The following is a 15,024-nucleotide window of genomic DNA, read 5'->3' as shown; positions in this document are numbered from 1 at the left end:
GTTTTATATATATATGTGTGTGTGTGTGTGTGTGTGTGTGTGTGTGTGTGTGTGTGTGTGATTGATCATCCAGTCCCTTAACTTAATTGATTTTTGAAAAATGGTCATATAACTAAAAAAAACGTCTCAAAGCGATCCCTTAAATATTTTTGTCGTTGTAGGTTTTGGTCCCTTCCGTCCGTTTTTAACCATAAATGTCTACGGCGGATCAAAATTGTAGGTGGTGAAATTCTAGTTCTCGTAGGACATATGTTTTTCCTAATGTCCTAGACAATGAGTACACCAATATAGCACAATAATCAACAGACATAAATAAAGTAAAGTGCGATACTTGTTCAAAAAAAAGTAAAGTGCGATAAAGAAGAACACAAGAGATTTGGTAACCCAGTTCGGTGCAACGTCACCTACATCTGGGGGGCATCCACCCAGGAAAGGAAATTCACTCTCAATAGTATCAGTTCCTAGTAATATGTGAACAAACTTTGTTCATTGCCTCTTTACCTAATACTACTCATGTATTTATATCTAGGACTCCCCTTAAATATGAGAAACCCCTATCCTTTCTCTCAATAACTATCCTTAGTGATTGACTCAATCACGGTTACAATAAAATAAGAGAACAACTCCAAAATACAAACCAACTCTTGCTAGAAGCACTAGAGTAGTATACAAAGAACAAAATACAACTCAACTAAAACAAACCAACTCTAAGTTTTTGATAATCAGTAGCAGCACTAGTCTGATATAAAATAAAACGCAAAGACTCAAAACAACGAAACCCTAAAACTCAATTCTTCAATGACGACTTTTATGATCTTACTAGACTTTTGACCCGTGCGTCGCACGAGTTTTCTCGACTATAATAGAGACCAATAAATAATATTTAACCCGTAAGATCATTGATATGGTAGAAAATATTTTCTTCAAAAAAAAAAAAAAGGCAAGCGGATAGGAATGAAATTGGTGTGCAATGCATTTTTTTAGATGGAATTTGTTAGGTTAAATAATTGCAAACCTAATAAAGCAAATGAGCGGGAAAAAAATTAGGTTAAGTTGCTACAGACGTAACAAAATTAATAAATAAGGATTAAGGTAGAGTCCTTCTTTTTTTTTTTTTTTGAAGAAAGTAGAGTCCTTCTTATATAGTCATTGTTCTCCATGTGCTTTTACTTCGATGAGCAAAACAATTCAGCTGCCCATAATTATATTTTCATCAACAATCTTCTATAAACACAAAATATATTTTAACCAGATATATTATATTTTCGGCACCAGCCTTCTAGATACACAAAAATATATTTGCTTTAAATCTTCCTTAAAGAAATATATTTGCATCAAGTCTTCCTTATAGAAACATAAGGTACAAAAATATATTTTCTTCAAATCTTCTAGAAGCAGACGATATATTTGAAGCAAATCATTCTTGGAAATAACTTCAAAAACACGACAACTTAAACCTACAAAGGAAAGCTTATAGAGTCACACACATCTTGGAGCACAAGTAACATAAACTAAATCTTCTTAGATCATACGCGAAAATACATCACTCCAAAGAATGCGAAAATGCACAACGCCTTAAGTATCGTGTCGTACTACATGTTTAGGACATCTGGTACAACATCTTTCCAGAACTTATTGTTTTAACAAAATAAAGTCAACACAACAATAAAAAACACAACAGGTGGTCCACCATAGACCCAATTAAATTTTTTAATTTAAACATTTTGATCTTTTATTTATAAAGAGGATCGTTGAATCGTGCATGTCTATTGTATCTTGTTGTAAACTACCTACACTACAAGAAATTTGCCATTTAGCAACGGCAAAAACCGTTGGTAAAGGTCCAAAAAACCGTTGGTATAGGTCATAAAACCTATACCAACGGCCACCTGCTGCCGTCTAGGATACTATGCTTATACCAACGGCAGAAAGCCGTCCCAATAGCTTATACCAACGGATAACTAGCTTGTTGCTAAAGATTTCGGAGCTATAGCAACGGCATTTTACACCTGTTTAATTGCTTTAACCAACCTGTATATCCGTTGGTATAGGACCAGACTGTCCGTTGCTATAGGTCTTTTTTTTTTTTTTACAAATAAATATTTTTGTCTAAACCAAATAGTTTTTTAATAACAAAAGTTTTATACTTTTTTTTTTATATGCACCACACAATATTTAAAGAAAAATAAAAGAAAATTTCAATTATATTAAATTGTCAAATTAACAAGTCTTGCAAACATGTGAAACTAACATCTTACAAACTAACAAAGCTACATGGTACCAAGCATTTATCCTTATAGAATTAACTTAATACAACGTATTTATGACTTCAGCTCGGATTTCTATTAACGATTTAAGCATCTCCTCTTAAGGAACTGGAACGGAGAAGGTTATAAACACAATCGTTGAATCATATTTGAAGCTGGCACAGACTTCAGCGGATGCTGCAAGAAAGTAAACATCAAACGTGCCACTGCCTCTCGCATTACAAATTCACTCGTCTGCAACATGGGAGAGAGAGAATTATTAGAATCCAACAGGAAACACAACACAAAGCCTACGTCCTACGATAACAAAACACAGCAAGGAGAAAATACACTCAATCCTAAGGAATCTCATTAACAAAAAAAAAAACGCCTATGCCATGTAAAAGGAGGTTTAAAATTTTTCCCACTATCATCTCGGTCATATTTTAATATCAATATTAACTCAGCACAACAAATCACAATCAGAATGACAAAAATCAAAATCTCCAAATCACAATTATTAAAAAGCTAAAAAGAGAATTAGGAAAAATAATTTGGTCTATTGTATCCTTAGCACCTAATTTCATAGCAATTACAAATAGAATTTCAGTGGCTGGCAAAATATCATCCTACCAGTAACTTCAGTGTATTAAAAGTTCAACTCCCACAAAAAATAATGCTAATTAATTAGTGCCTCAGATGATAATGGTATAGGAAGTACCTTGCAAGGTTTGAAGAGAAGTGGCTTTCTCTTTGTAAAAATTCACATGTAGTGCTTGAAACTTAGTAGTTTTATTCTTAAAGGAACTTTCAAACTGCAGTCATGTAATTAAAAAAGAAGAATTAAACAAGTTTTCTTCAACACATATTTCCCTTCCTGCTAATGACTCGGTTAACAACATCATTCATAAACCAAATTGTATTTTAAATACCTCTTTGGAACTGATATTCAGGTGAAAACTTCTCTTTGGACGGTGATGGTGGTGGATCATAGAAGATCTGCCATAGAAGCAAGTATAATTATATATTATTTGCAAACGAAAGTATATTGTGCAATCAAAATAGAGAAATGGAGCTGATATATGCAGCATTTAGTAAAACAAAAGGAGACAAATAGCATGAAGAAGCATTGGCGCGCGACTGCAACATAAGATTGACAAGACCTTCATTAGTTGTATAAGGGAATTCTCTTGTACCACACTCGATTTGATGTGCTCTCCATAATTATTCTTTTGAAATTTAGCATTCTCTTAATCCCTATCAGCCTAGTAGCAAACCTGCAATAATAATTTCAATGGACAAATCCTTTTCCAAATTTGTCGTTTGTTCCTCCACTTTCTTTATATCAAAATCTTCAAAATTGTTCTGCTAATGAGAATAGTCAATGGACAAAATATGAATATTAAGATGATCCACACTCCACACCACTATTAGGTATAACTTTAGTTGTGTAAACTCATTGGGGTTCCACAAGTTTGCGTGAGTTCTTTGAAATAAACTAAGGTGTGAAAAACATTGTCAAGTCTCATGGTTTAATGGAAAAATATGAAATAAACTACAAAAAATTGAAATCTAAATAGAGACCTGTGATTATTAGAATTCTTGCTGCATTGTTAAAACAAAATCAAACTGAAAAGAAAAAAAAAAACAAATAGAGCATTATATGTTCTCAGATTGGTGCTCAAATTTGTGTGTATGGAACATTTAGTTATTTATGATGTAAACTGAAATTGATGTATCAGTTTGACCACAAGTTAATAAAAAACCAGAAATTAAATCCAAAACGTTCAAGCATTATTATGTACATTCAATTCAAATTAAAGCGAGACCCATAAACCCATTTAAGGCACCATTAAACACAAGAAACCAGTTCAAAATTCATGTGACATTCATACTGATTAAAATTACAAATATTGCAGCAAAAACAACAAGTAAATATCTTAAGACCCAAATGAAATTAAACAAGGGATAAAATTAAGACCCAGATGATATTAAACAAGTAAATATCCTAACAACAAGTTGCATTTTCAGAAACATAAGATAAAACTCAAAACAGGACATCAAACAGGAGATTTTGATATGGTGATTTTGATATGGGCCATGCTCTACATGAAGGCATCTTGCTTATTTGCTGCAATGTAGCATTGCTAAATAGAAACAACAATTTATCATATGTTTATATCTAGATAAAAAGAAATATTGATACTTGGATAAAGGTAAAGTGGAATTATTTAACATAATTAACTAGAACTAACTAATGCCATGAGGCACAATACAAGCCGTTTCTTTTTACATCAGCAAACTCTTGAGATTACAACTCAAATACTCACACAGACATGAAATACAACAATTCTGTTAAGTTTCAATTTGAAGCCATATTGCTTAATATTCTGGATTACTTTGAAGGTTTCTTGGTGGCTTACAACATTTTAAACACATAATAAAACAAAGTTGAAAAATCTAGCCAAATGTACGTGCTTGAAAATTAGTTTAAAATCTGGTTCGGTTCAACCTAGTATCACTCAAAAACAGGTAAAGAGCAGACTCAAAGCGTTTAGAACCAGTATTGCTACGATTCGATTCAATGAAAGCTTTAATAAATTTCTATCAGGTTTTGCAACAATCATTAAAAAGTGCAGCTAAAGAACCAGTTTGCAAATTGGTTTCAATAAGTTTAAGAACTGGTTTTGCATGTGTATAAAAAATAACCAATTTTCAATGAGGTTCGTAAGGAGTTTCAAATTGTATTGTACCTTAATAAACCACACAATGTGGTCTAATACACGTAATCCATATCTAAAGACACCTCCAATCTCTGCAGCTTGTCCGATTTTCTCACTTTAAGAGACTCAAATACCTGTGAATTTGGAAGAATGCATCAGATTTTAAAATTATTTCAAATGTAAAAAGCTTTGATTAATAGAAGATTAGCACAAAAATTAAAAGGTTACGAGGCCTAAAGTTATAAGTAAGCATTTATAATTATTATATAATAATCAGGGTTTGCTCTCCAAAATAGGGTTCTATAGAAATATCAACAATTAAAAAATAGCAGCAAATGAGGGTATTTAGTGTATTGTTCTATCAAACATGTAATGTTTATGCTAAAAAATAGATAAGAAACAAAGCTTATCACCTGGATTGGAGGAAGATGCACGATTACAGTGAAGAGCCATCTTTGCTAAAGAATATATTTTTCTTTTTTTTATACCCATAAACCCATGTAAGGCACTGCTGAACTCAAGAAACCAATTGAAAATCCAAGTGACATTCACACTAATTAAGTATACAACTTATGCAGCAAAAACAAAACCCAGGCGAAATTAAACAAGAGAAAATATTTTTGTAAACTGAAAGTGCTAATAAGTGATAAAACTATGTTGTTATACCTCATGGCATCGTCAGAATAAACATTAGCATATTGGATAAATTGTGTGATGGTCGTGCTTTCCACCATAGTGCAGATCAATCAGGGTGTTGATTTTTCTGGGTCCGACGGCGTAAATCCATGATTAGTGTATATACGGTTTGACGAATTGAGCGTGAATGTGAAACTAAACGATGATTATTGAATAGAGGGTTTGAGAGGCGAGAGAGAATCTGAACATGGTGAAGAATTGAATCGAGTTTTTGTGATAGTTTGATGCAGAATCTAAATTAACGATGTTGAAAGGGTTTGAATCGCTGATGAAAGGGTTGGAGAATGCGAAATCTGGGTTTGAGAATGTGAGGTATGGGTTTGAGTAACTTTTCAGAACAAAATCCCTTGGGGAAGGGAGAGTTCGATTGCATAATGGTGAGGTTTGATTGAGGGTTTGAGAGATTGAATGAACTAGCAGTGATGGATATTGAAGAAACAGAACGTATACAAGAGAAAATATTATTTTGTTTTTTTTTTTCTAGTTAAAGTAGGAGTGAGATGGGGAAAGTTTAGGTGGGCCCAGGATTATGAACAAAAAATATTTTTCTGCTAACCTATAGCAACGCCATGGTGCAATTCCGGTTGCTATATTTAATCTATACCAACGCTTTTTTTTTGCAGTCACTAAAGGTGTTCGTTGCTATATGGCAAATTTCTTGTAGTGCTACAACTAATTTTGTTTTCTTATTCTTCATTTTTTTGACAAAAACAAAACGATATTCATTCATTCAAATTGATAAAATACATCAGAATCAACATCGCTAAAAACGTAAAGGATGAATCTGCGAACAAACTCACAGCACCCAAGTTAATAGCATATAACGGCAAAATGCCTACTAAAACTATGATGAAATCTAAATTATCAGAATACTCATGCTTCTGGATCTGCAACGTTGGCGTCCAAATCATCGATTGAATCTGTGATTGACTGAAGCTGATTTTCAATATGAACCAAACGAACACTGCAACAAGACATGAAATCAAACAACGTCGCACAAGGCGACGAACAACACAACGCCGCACTCAGACGACGAAATCACGAAAAACACACAAAAGAAAAACACTTCATATATGTGGAAATCACTTATTTAGATTGAAAGAAAAGAGAAAAAGGATGCAGATGAGTGATTCTAGGTAAAAAAATGATCTAAAACAACCCTCCTTGACGAGTAAAAGAGAAAGAAAACTTAGAAAGAAGTTGGAGTTTCTCTCAAAAAATGACCTAAAATCACCCCTGCTCTTTCTTCATCTTCTTCCTCCCACTTCTTCATCTTCAAACTAACCTTCATAAAAAAAAAACCAGAAAAAAAACATAAATTGAGCTTTAAAAATTCTCATCATCATCAACATCATTTTCTCATCACTAAAACACTACCATTAATAACACATAAAATCATCATACCCAGAATCTTGTATTCTTCCCCCTTTCTTCAAAACCGAAATCATTAATCACAATAAGCCCAGGTTTTTATCTTCCATATCACTTGCACTCTTTTCTTCCTTAGAAACCCATTTCACAAAACCTTCAAATTCCTCGTCTGTTGACCCTAACACCTCCAAAATCCTCCTAAAACTTCACCTTTATCGAAACAACTCTTCTCTTGCACTCTCGTAAAACTCAAAGACCAACATGGTTTCTCTCACAATATTCAAACCTATGTTTCCATCATTAGAATACTCTATTGTTGAAATTTGGAAAGAAGGTTGGCTTCTCTTTTTGGTGATATAATATTGATGCCTCCAACAAGTCATAGGCATCCAAAGAGATTTTATTTTCCAAAAATTATGCCAAAATATTTTGGGATTTCATCAGATGCTTTGTTGTGAATTTGGTATGTTTTGGGTTTTGAGATTTTGGGGATTTATATGTGTAAGTTTTGATTTTGTTTGCAGTGTGAGTTTTTTAAAGATTTAATTCAATTTTATGTGTTATTGTTGTTTCAAATTTGAATTCAATTGTAATATCCCGCATAACCGAGAAAATGGAGAATGTACGAGAATTATTGGAATTACAAGTAAAGAGAGGTAATTGTGTCTTTTCCACAAAAGAGTATTTAAGCCAAAAACCTTGCTTCTCATCTGATTTTCTCTTTTTCTTTTCATGCACATAACCTCACATTTCCCTCATCTTTCTTCTTCCCTCATGGCTCTCTCCCTCTTCACTAATAATCACCTAACATCATCTTTAATTCTCCAAGAAACAACATGCAAATCTTTAAGCCTGATACTTAGAGCTTTTAACTTCAAACAAGCTTGTTTTCTTTCCCTCCATTAAGCCGAAACTTCATCCCCCTCTCTTGAATTGGGTATTTCAATCAATTCATCAAAGAGATGTTATTGCATGCTTGGTCGAGTGAGCCTTGATGATTTGGGCTGGTGTTTAGAAGCAATAGTTGGATAAAGTTAAGTCAAATTCTCCTTCTATTTATTCCTTGACTGAACCCTAATCTTAAATTGGGGCTTAATTGAGTTAATTTTATTTAGGTTGTTTGGGCAATTACATGTATGTAGTTTTCATTCAAGAACTCGAATTTGGACTGTTGTGGCTGAATTTTGAAAGAAATCGATGAACAAAGAAGTGTTAGAAGAAGTTAGGAGGTAGATTGGAGCTTTTATGCATCAAGTTGTAACTTCTTAATGAGGCGAGTTCTCCTATTAAGATTGAATTTGAATTGAATTGGATGTTAGAAATTAAGGGTTATGGGTTTCATGATAATGTTAATGGAATTAAGATAGAACTTAAGGAAATCATGAGTTAAATGGACTGGTTTTGGCTATTAATGGACTGTATATGTTTGGTTTGTAAGTTCATATAAAAGAAGAAGTATTTATGTGAAACTCGTGTAGACACACCTGTGGTAAATTTAAAATAACTCTTCGAATATAGGTCATATGCTGATGATTTTTAATCCACTGGAAAGATGACAAAATTTCCTACAGTTTAGACCCGAGAATTGTTAAATTGTATTAAGTATATTGGGAGAAAAGCTACCTACAAGTTTGAGAAAAGTTTCAGTCATGTTTTGTACCAATACCCACTCTTCTGTTAAACTGTACCAATTGGATGGTTAAACCTTAAAAAAAAAAATTATATATGTAATCTTGACACCCTAAGCTTTCCAACGAGTGGTCGTTTGCTCAAAACGGATATCGTTTGATATTTTAATTAAATTATGAAAGTTAAGGTACTGATGTTGGAATTTGCAGAGTGGACCATACGAGTTTGACATATGTGAGCCATATGAACCTGTAAGTGAGATGTTCGGAACATGAGGATCTTTTTTTCATGTCGCTCTAATTCCTTGGAGGCTTAGAAGCGTTTAAAGAAACTGAATTTTAAGATTTGGTTTGAAGTAGGAAGCTTGGAAAAAAATTTGAGGAATAAACATAAGTTGAAGCAAGAATGTAGGAGCTTGAGACTTAAAGGTTGGAGATATGCTAGTGCATGCAAGGTCTCTGTGATGTTTATGTATATTGGGCTGTCAAGAACCAGTAGGAGAAGACAGAAGCAAGAGCATTGACGGTGGCTTAAGCAAAAGTTGGAGTAAGCTGGTGAAAGTGGTCAAATAAGTCATGGTGAGTTCCTTTAGAACAGTTCCCATCTTTGGGCTTATTTATGTGTGTACATATGAGATGAGATAATAATTAAATTAGGAATAACTGATGCATGATTAGCTGCCCTATAATGTGTTAGTATTGTTATTAATATTGTTCTTGAATTGTATGGATGATTCTATAAGCCTGGCAATCGGTTACGCAAAGTACGGCTGAGTGAAAAACTGATTTTGAACTTGTGGAGCCGGTTGCACTAGCCTATGCAACTGGTTTCACTATCTCAAGTTGTGCAACCGGTTTCAATCTAATGTGCAACCGGTAGTCACACCTAAAAACTGATAAAAGCTTGCCTTTTCTTGCGTAATCGACTGTTCCGGACCATACAATGATAGGGTAAACTTAACGGCATTACCATAACACAAGAGTGAGCAAAAAAAATGATTTGTATTCCTGTATAGTGGGAAATATCACTAACCATCGGATTACCTTATGACAAGTTTATGATTAGTTATGACTTAGAAAATAGATAATATTTCAGATACGTTGTGTCCCTCACATGCTCCAGATTATGATGGATGGAATTCTCCCAAGTTGGAAATCCACACGCTTATGAACTCAGACTCAGACAAATAATATGTACACACACACACACACACACACACACACACATACTCAGTTAAGTTGTGGCTCAGAAAAGCTCCAACTTTTTCTGGATAGGTCCAGCCCGAAAGGGAACCTTCATGACGACAAGAGGAGCCCGACTCTAGCCTCAGATAGGTATTTTAACCGATTATCAGAGCGAATGTATTCGAGGTTACTCCACTCGGATCTATTCTGTAAAATGAACTCAGATAATAATTGTTTGTTCAACGCTAACCTTCTAACTTAATTATGAATATGATATGAATGTGTTTATGATATAAATTAAGATAATGTGCAGTTAGCGATCCTAGATCCCCCCCCCCCCCGATCGCTAAGTTATGCAGAACAAAACAATAAATCCTGAAATTAGATGCATGTACAGACATATGGCGATCTTAGGTTCCCCGAGGTTGCCTACAGCCTAGGATAAGTGGAACTCACTGAGACATCCCATCTCATCACAATCCCTTTTATTTTCTTTCAGATAAGCAGGTTCATCGTGGCGAGAAGTGACAGACATGAAGTTGAAAGATTTAGCATCATATACACGTTTCGTACCGATCGTAGATATTACCTTATGTATTCAAATATGTATTAGATATATGTATTTGACAAATGTTATTTTATGAGATGTACGAACTTGTAATGATGTTTGTAATCATTCGAACATTTTTAGTTGTAATTTTAACGTATCAAGTATCAAGTTTGACATTCATGCTAAATACTCTAGACAGTTTAGTATGGGTGTTACATGCCCACCAGCTTCCACTTGGTTCATCCCCGAACCACACCGTACTAGGATAGGTATGCTCTGATACCATTTGTAACATCCCATTCGACTTTAAGCATTGCCAACTGACCCTATAAACTAACACAAGTCTTTTCAGCGTGTTTTCTCCTCACTCGCACGCTTACCGGGAAACTTCCCAGTGGGTCACCCATTCAAAGACTAGTCCAAGTCAAGCACGCATAGCTGTGGAGTTCTTATGGAATGGGCTACCAAAAAGAAGATGCATTTTGTTGATATAGGTAGTACCAAACAATTCTTATAAGCCTTCCTTCAACCATGCAGTCCTATACCTGCACGGCCTCAGGATCCCTCTCATTTCGGTGTGATTCGAATTGTCTAGAAGCTGTCAGGAGCCACTCATTGTCGTGCCTTGTGCACCGGCAATCACTTCCCACCCTCCTCAGCCTTGCGTGTTATATGCCCACCAGCTTCCGCTTTGTTCATCCCCGAACCACACTGTACTGGGAGAGGTCTACTCTGATACCATTCGTAACATCTCAGACAACTTTAAGCATTGTCATCTGACCCTACAAACCAATATGAGTCTTTTCAGCGTGTTTTGTCCTCACTCACATGCTTACCAGCAAACTTCTAGTAGGTCACCCATCCAAAGACTACTCCAAGTCAAGCACCCTTAAATGTGGAGTTCTTATGGAATGTGTAACACCCCGTTTTCCCAACATAAAAATTCGTAATAAATCAGAGTATTTAAATCATAAACGGAATGTCACATACTACTTGAAAGTCATAAGTGGATAATAACAATTAACCTTCAAAATTCAACATCATAAAATCTGAAACTTCGCAGCGGAAATTAGTTCAACATATTAATAAATGTTTTTGGCACGCAGGCCTCATCATAACAATCTCATAAGTTCTGATTCAATATTTATTCATAAAAAGTTCATAAATGACACGTAAGGAAAAGAAGTAAAAGCAAGCCCCATCCCGTTACGTATCAGAGCACCTAGACACAATGTGAGGACTCCACTCACAACCGCCACTAGTCTTTATTACCGACAAGTTACCCATACGAAGGGCAACATTTTCAAGCAGAAGAGGTGAGATGTCACAGTCAACAAATTAAACATATAATTCATCAAAATGCATTTAACAACATAAAACATCATTAACATATCAAACATTTATCACTTAGCATCATATCAAATCATAATCAAATATCATCTTTAATTCATAAGCAAATATCATCTTTAAAGTCATCAGACATCTTATTCAACTCAACACTTGACTCGACGATGCGACTCAACTTGACAATGCAACTCTTAACATCTTAAACCTTCGTAAAAACTTCTTGATATGCAAGTGCATGTGGTACCATTCAGGGCATCAAGCCCCCAACATATATGAGCGTAAATAGGCTCTTCAACAAAGTGAGCAAAAGCTGTCGGGCCTCAAGCCCCCAACGTAGTTTGAGCATTAAGCTGCCGGGCCTCAAGCTCCCATCTTTAATGAGTATGCAATGGACTCAATCTTCCTACAACTTAGACAACATCATGAACATCTCTTATAATTCCATTAACATGGACCACTTCTTAGATATTTACAACTTGGACCGACTCATACAACTTTGTGACATTAAATGGTCAACAGCAGCAAACAACGACAAATGCAGCATATAATAGTGCTTGAATAACATATCATCATTAAAGGAATGAATCATATCAACTTAACATCATAAAATATCATAATATTATGTATCATACAATACTCACATAATGTATTCCAACATATCAACAACAATAACCACATATACATTAATCAATTACATTCATATCAAAGTCCAAAACATTCTTCAAAAGCAAATCAAGTTTGATCAATGAGACATAAGCCAAATACTCATAAAACACCTCAACTAAATCCCTAATACTTAAGTTGAAGTTGGGAAACCAACCATATGTTTTTGGACTAACTTGGGATTAGTTATGCTAAGTTTTCTTAAATTTTTCTGAAGACCCACTTGGACTATTTTCATCAAAACTCAAAATCTACACATAATTTTCTAGTCACTCCAAAGCCATTAGAAAGCTAACTCAATTATCTACAACTTTCATGTTTACACCGAAAGCTAATTCAACACGGAAACGGGTGAAAGAGACACAAGAACGCAACAATCGAAGTTCTGACAGCACGCAACGAAAACACAACAAGCAGTCACCCATGAGGGGCTGCCTTGCTGCGCTCAGGCGTGGAAAACTGCGCCCAGGCGTGGGAAGGCAGTAGCCCACCTGCGCTGCAGCTCTGTGCAGTTCTGGTTTTTTTTTTCGGTTTCACCGTTTCGTCCGTAAAAACCTAACCGTTACTCCGAATCCGATTCCGTTTTCGCCTACGCGTTCTATTCGACAAATCCTATTATATTTTACTGACAAAAATCATATTTTCAAATCTCCAAAAACACTTAAAAATCACTTTTTCTCTAAATCTCAATTTTCATCAAATCTCATGGTTCTATCATCCAAATAGCATCTAATTATCCCCCTATGAACCATCTAAGGTCTGTACACAGGTTCCACATCAATCTAACAAGTTTTTATGGTTCAATCATCAAAATCGGTCATAAACCCTAATCCTTAATTCTCACAAAACTCATCCTAATTCATGCTAAATCCATTTTTCAGAATCATACACTTAATAATGTTGAAAGTTAGTCTCACCCTTACCTTGTTTGATGAAAATCACAGCTCTCTCTCTTGTTCTCCTATTTTCTGACTTTTCTCCCTTTTTCTCCAAAAACGTACGTTCTGTGTAAAACTTTTCTAAACCTAACCTCTTCTATTTATATCCCCCTTTCTACCTTTAAACTCTCTAAATTTATAAAACAACCCCACAACTTAATATTTTATTTTATTTTCATATCTTATTTTATTTAATAATAAAATAAGTCACACCATCATTATAACTTCACAAAAATCATACACTTCACATAAATCTTAAAATCACATAATTTATCTATAAATCATGTAAATCACTTAAATTCATAAATCATATAAATCACACATATAAATCATATAAATATATGCTAAAACTCATTAAAATAATTAAATAATTAAGACGGGCGTTACAGAATGGGCTACCAAAAAGAAGATGCATCTTGTTGATAGGTAGTACCAAACAATTCTTATATGTCTTCCTTCAACCATGCAGTCCCATACCTGCACGACCTCATGATCCCTCTCATTTCGGTGTGATTCAGACCGTCTAGAAGCTGTCGGGAGCCTCTCATTATCTTGCCTTGTGTACCGGCGACCACTCCCCGTCCTCGTCAGCCTTGAGTGTTACATCAATCGTGAGAATCCAAGATTAATTATGGATCTAGGTTTTAAATTTGATAATCAAGTATCTAAGATTAATGTAATGGAGGAAGAAATGAATAAGGCGTCCAAGTTCTGTTTTTTTTTGGTACAAAAGGGGTCCAAGTTCTACATTTATGAATTGATGTGTTTTAATTCCATAGTTCGTTATTAATAGTTGGATCCAATTAATTTGAGATTTTAGTGAATGGTGTCGGATTCAATCAAGGGTTAATATGTGTTTACCCCCCCTGTAATATAGGTCATTCCGGTTTTCCCCCCTGTAAAATATTTTTTTTGAATTTCATCATTGAAATTTGAAAATATTTTGGTTTTAAACCTTCATTGAAAATTTCACCCCCTGTAATTTAAGCAAATTTAGGTTTACCCCTCTTGTAATTTGAAAAAAATTTGGTTTACCCCCCCTGTTCATTTGAGCAAATTTCGGTTTACCCCCTGCCATATCTTTGATTTTGTACTGTCAAAGCTCATGAAGGTCCAAAACCAAAAATCTTCAAATTACGAGGACGAAATCCAAAAAAAATATTTTACAGGGGGTAAAACCGGAAATGGCCTATATTACAGGGGGGGTAAACACATATTAACCCTTCAATAAATTCTTGCTTTTTCTGGGTTTGTTTGTTCAAGTTTTTATGGGTTTAATTTATATGAACATAATATTTGAGATGATGAAGATCTAGAAGAAGAAGAAGAGGGAATGAGAAGAAGAAAAGGAAAATTGTAACACCCCATTTTTCAGCACCAAATATTGTGCATCTGTTTTTTTTTTAACGAAGACGAAAGAATAAAGTTTAAACCTTTTTAAACTCAAGTTATAGACTTTTATAAACAAAATAAAATAAAGGTTTCTTTTCAAAATGAACGTCAGAGTTATATAGCGCTTTGTATGATGACTGATCAATTTACAAGACACACTTACATCCCTACGCAGAGGGAAAGTTTCCTAACAAAAGTATTAACTAAAATAAAAAGAATCCTAAAGCTGATCCTTAACTCTAAACTGATAAGACTTGGTTTGAGACCTACTGTTGACCTCAAGCT

The 15,024-nt window shown here is 34.5% G+C and overlaps 1 long non-coding RNA gene across 1 annotated transcript; it reads right to left on the bottom strand.

The window, feature by feature from the left end:
• Positions 1-2,188: 2,188 nt before the first annotated feature.
• Positions 2,189-3,318, bottom strand: LOC146914420 (uncharacterized). Its single transcript, XR_015014178.1, has 3 exons — positions 3,179-3,318; positions 2,968-3,061; positions 2,189-2,501 (listed from the first exon to the last, which is right to left on the bottom strand). It is a non-coding gene; the product is annotated as an uncharacterized LOC146914420 (long non-coding RNA).
• Between the last annotated feature and the right edge of the window lie 11,706 nt (positions 3,319-15,024).

The sequence above is a fragment of the Medicago sativa genome, chromosome 6 (genome assembly GCF_051527215.1).
Source record: "Medicago sativa cultivar Bolivia chromosome 6, Bolivia_mono, whole genome shotgun sequence".
In the NCBI taxonomy this organism is placed as follows: domain Eukaryota; kingdom Viridiplantae; phylum Streptophyta; class Magnoliopsida; order Fabales; family Fabaceae; genus Medicago; species Medicago sativa.
Note: the sequence above shows the minus strand (reverse complement) of the source record. Positions and strands in the feature narration are given on the sequence as shown.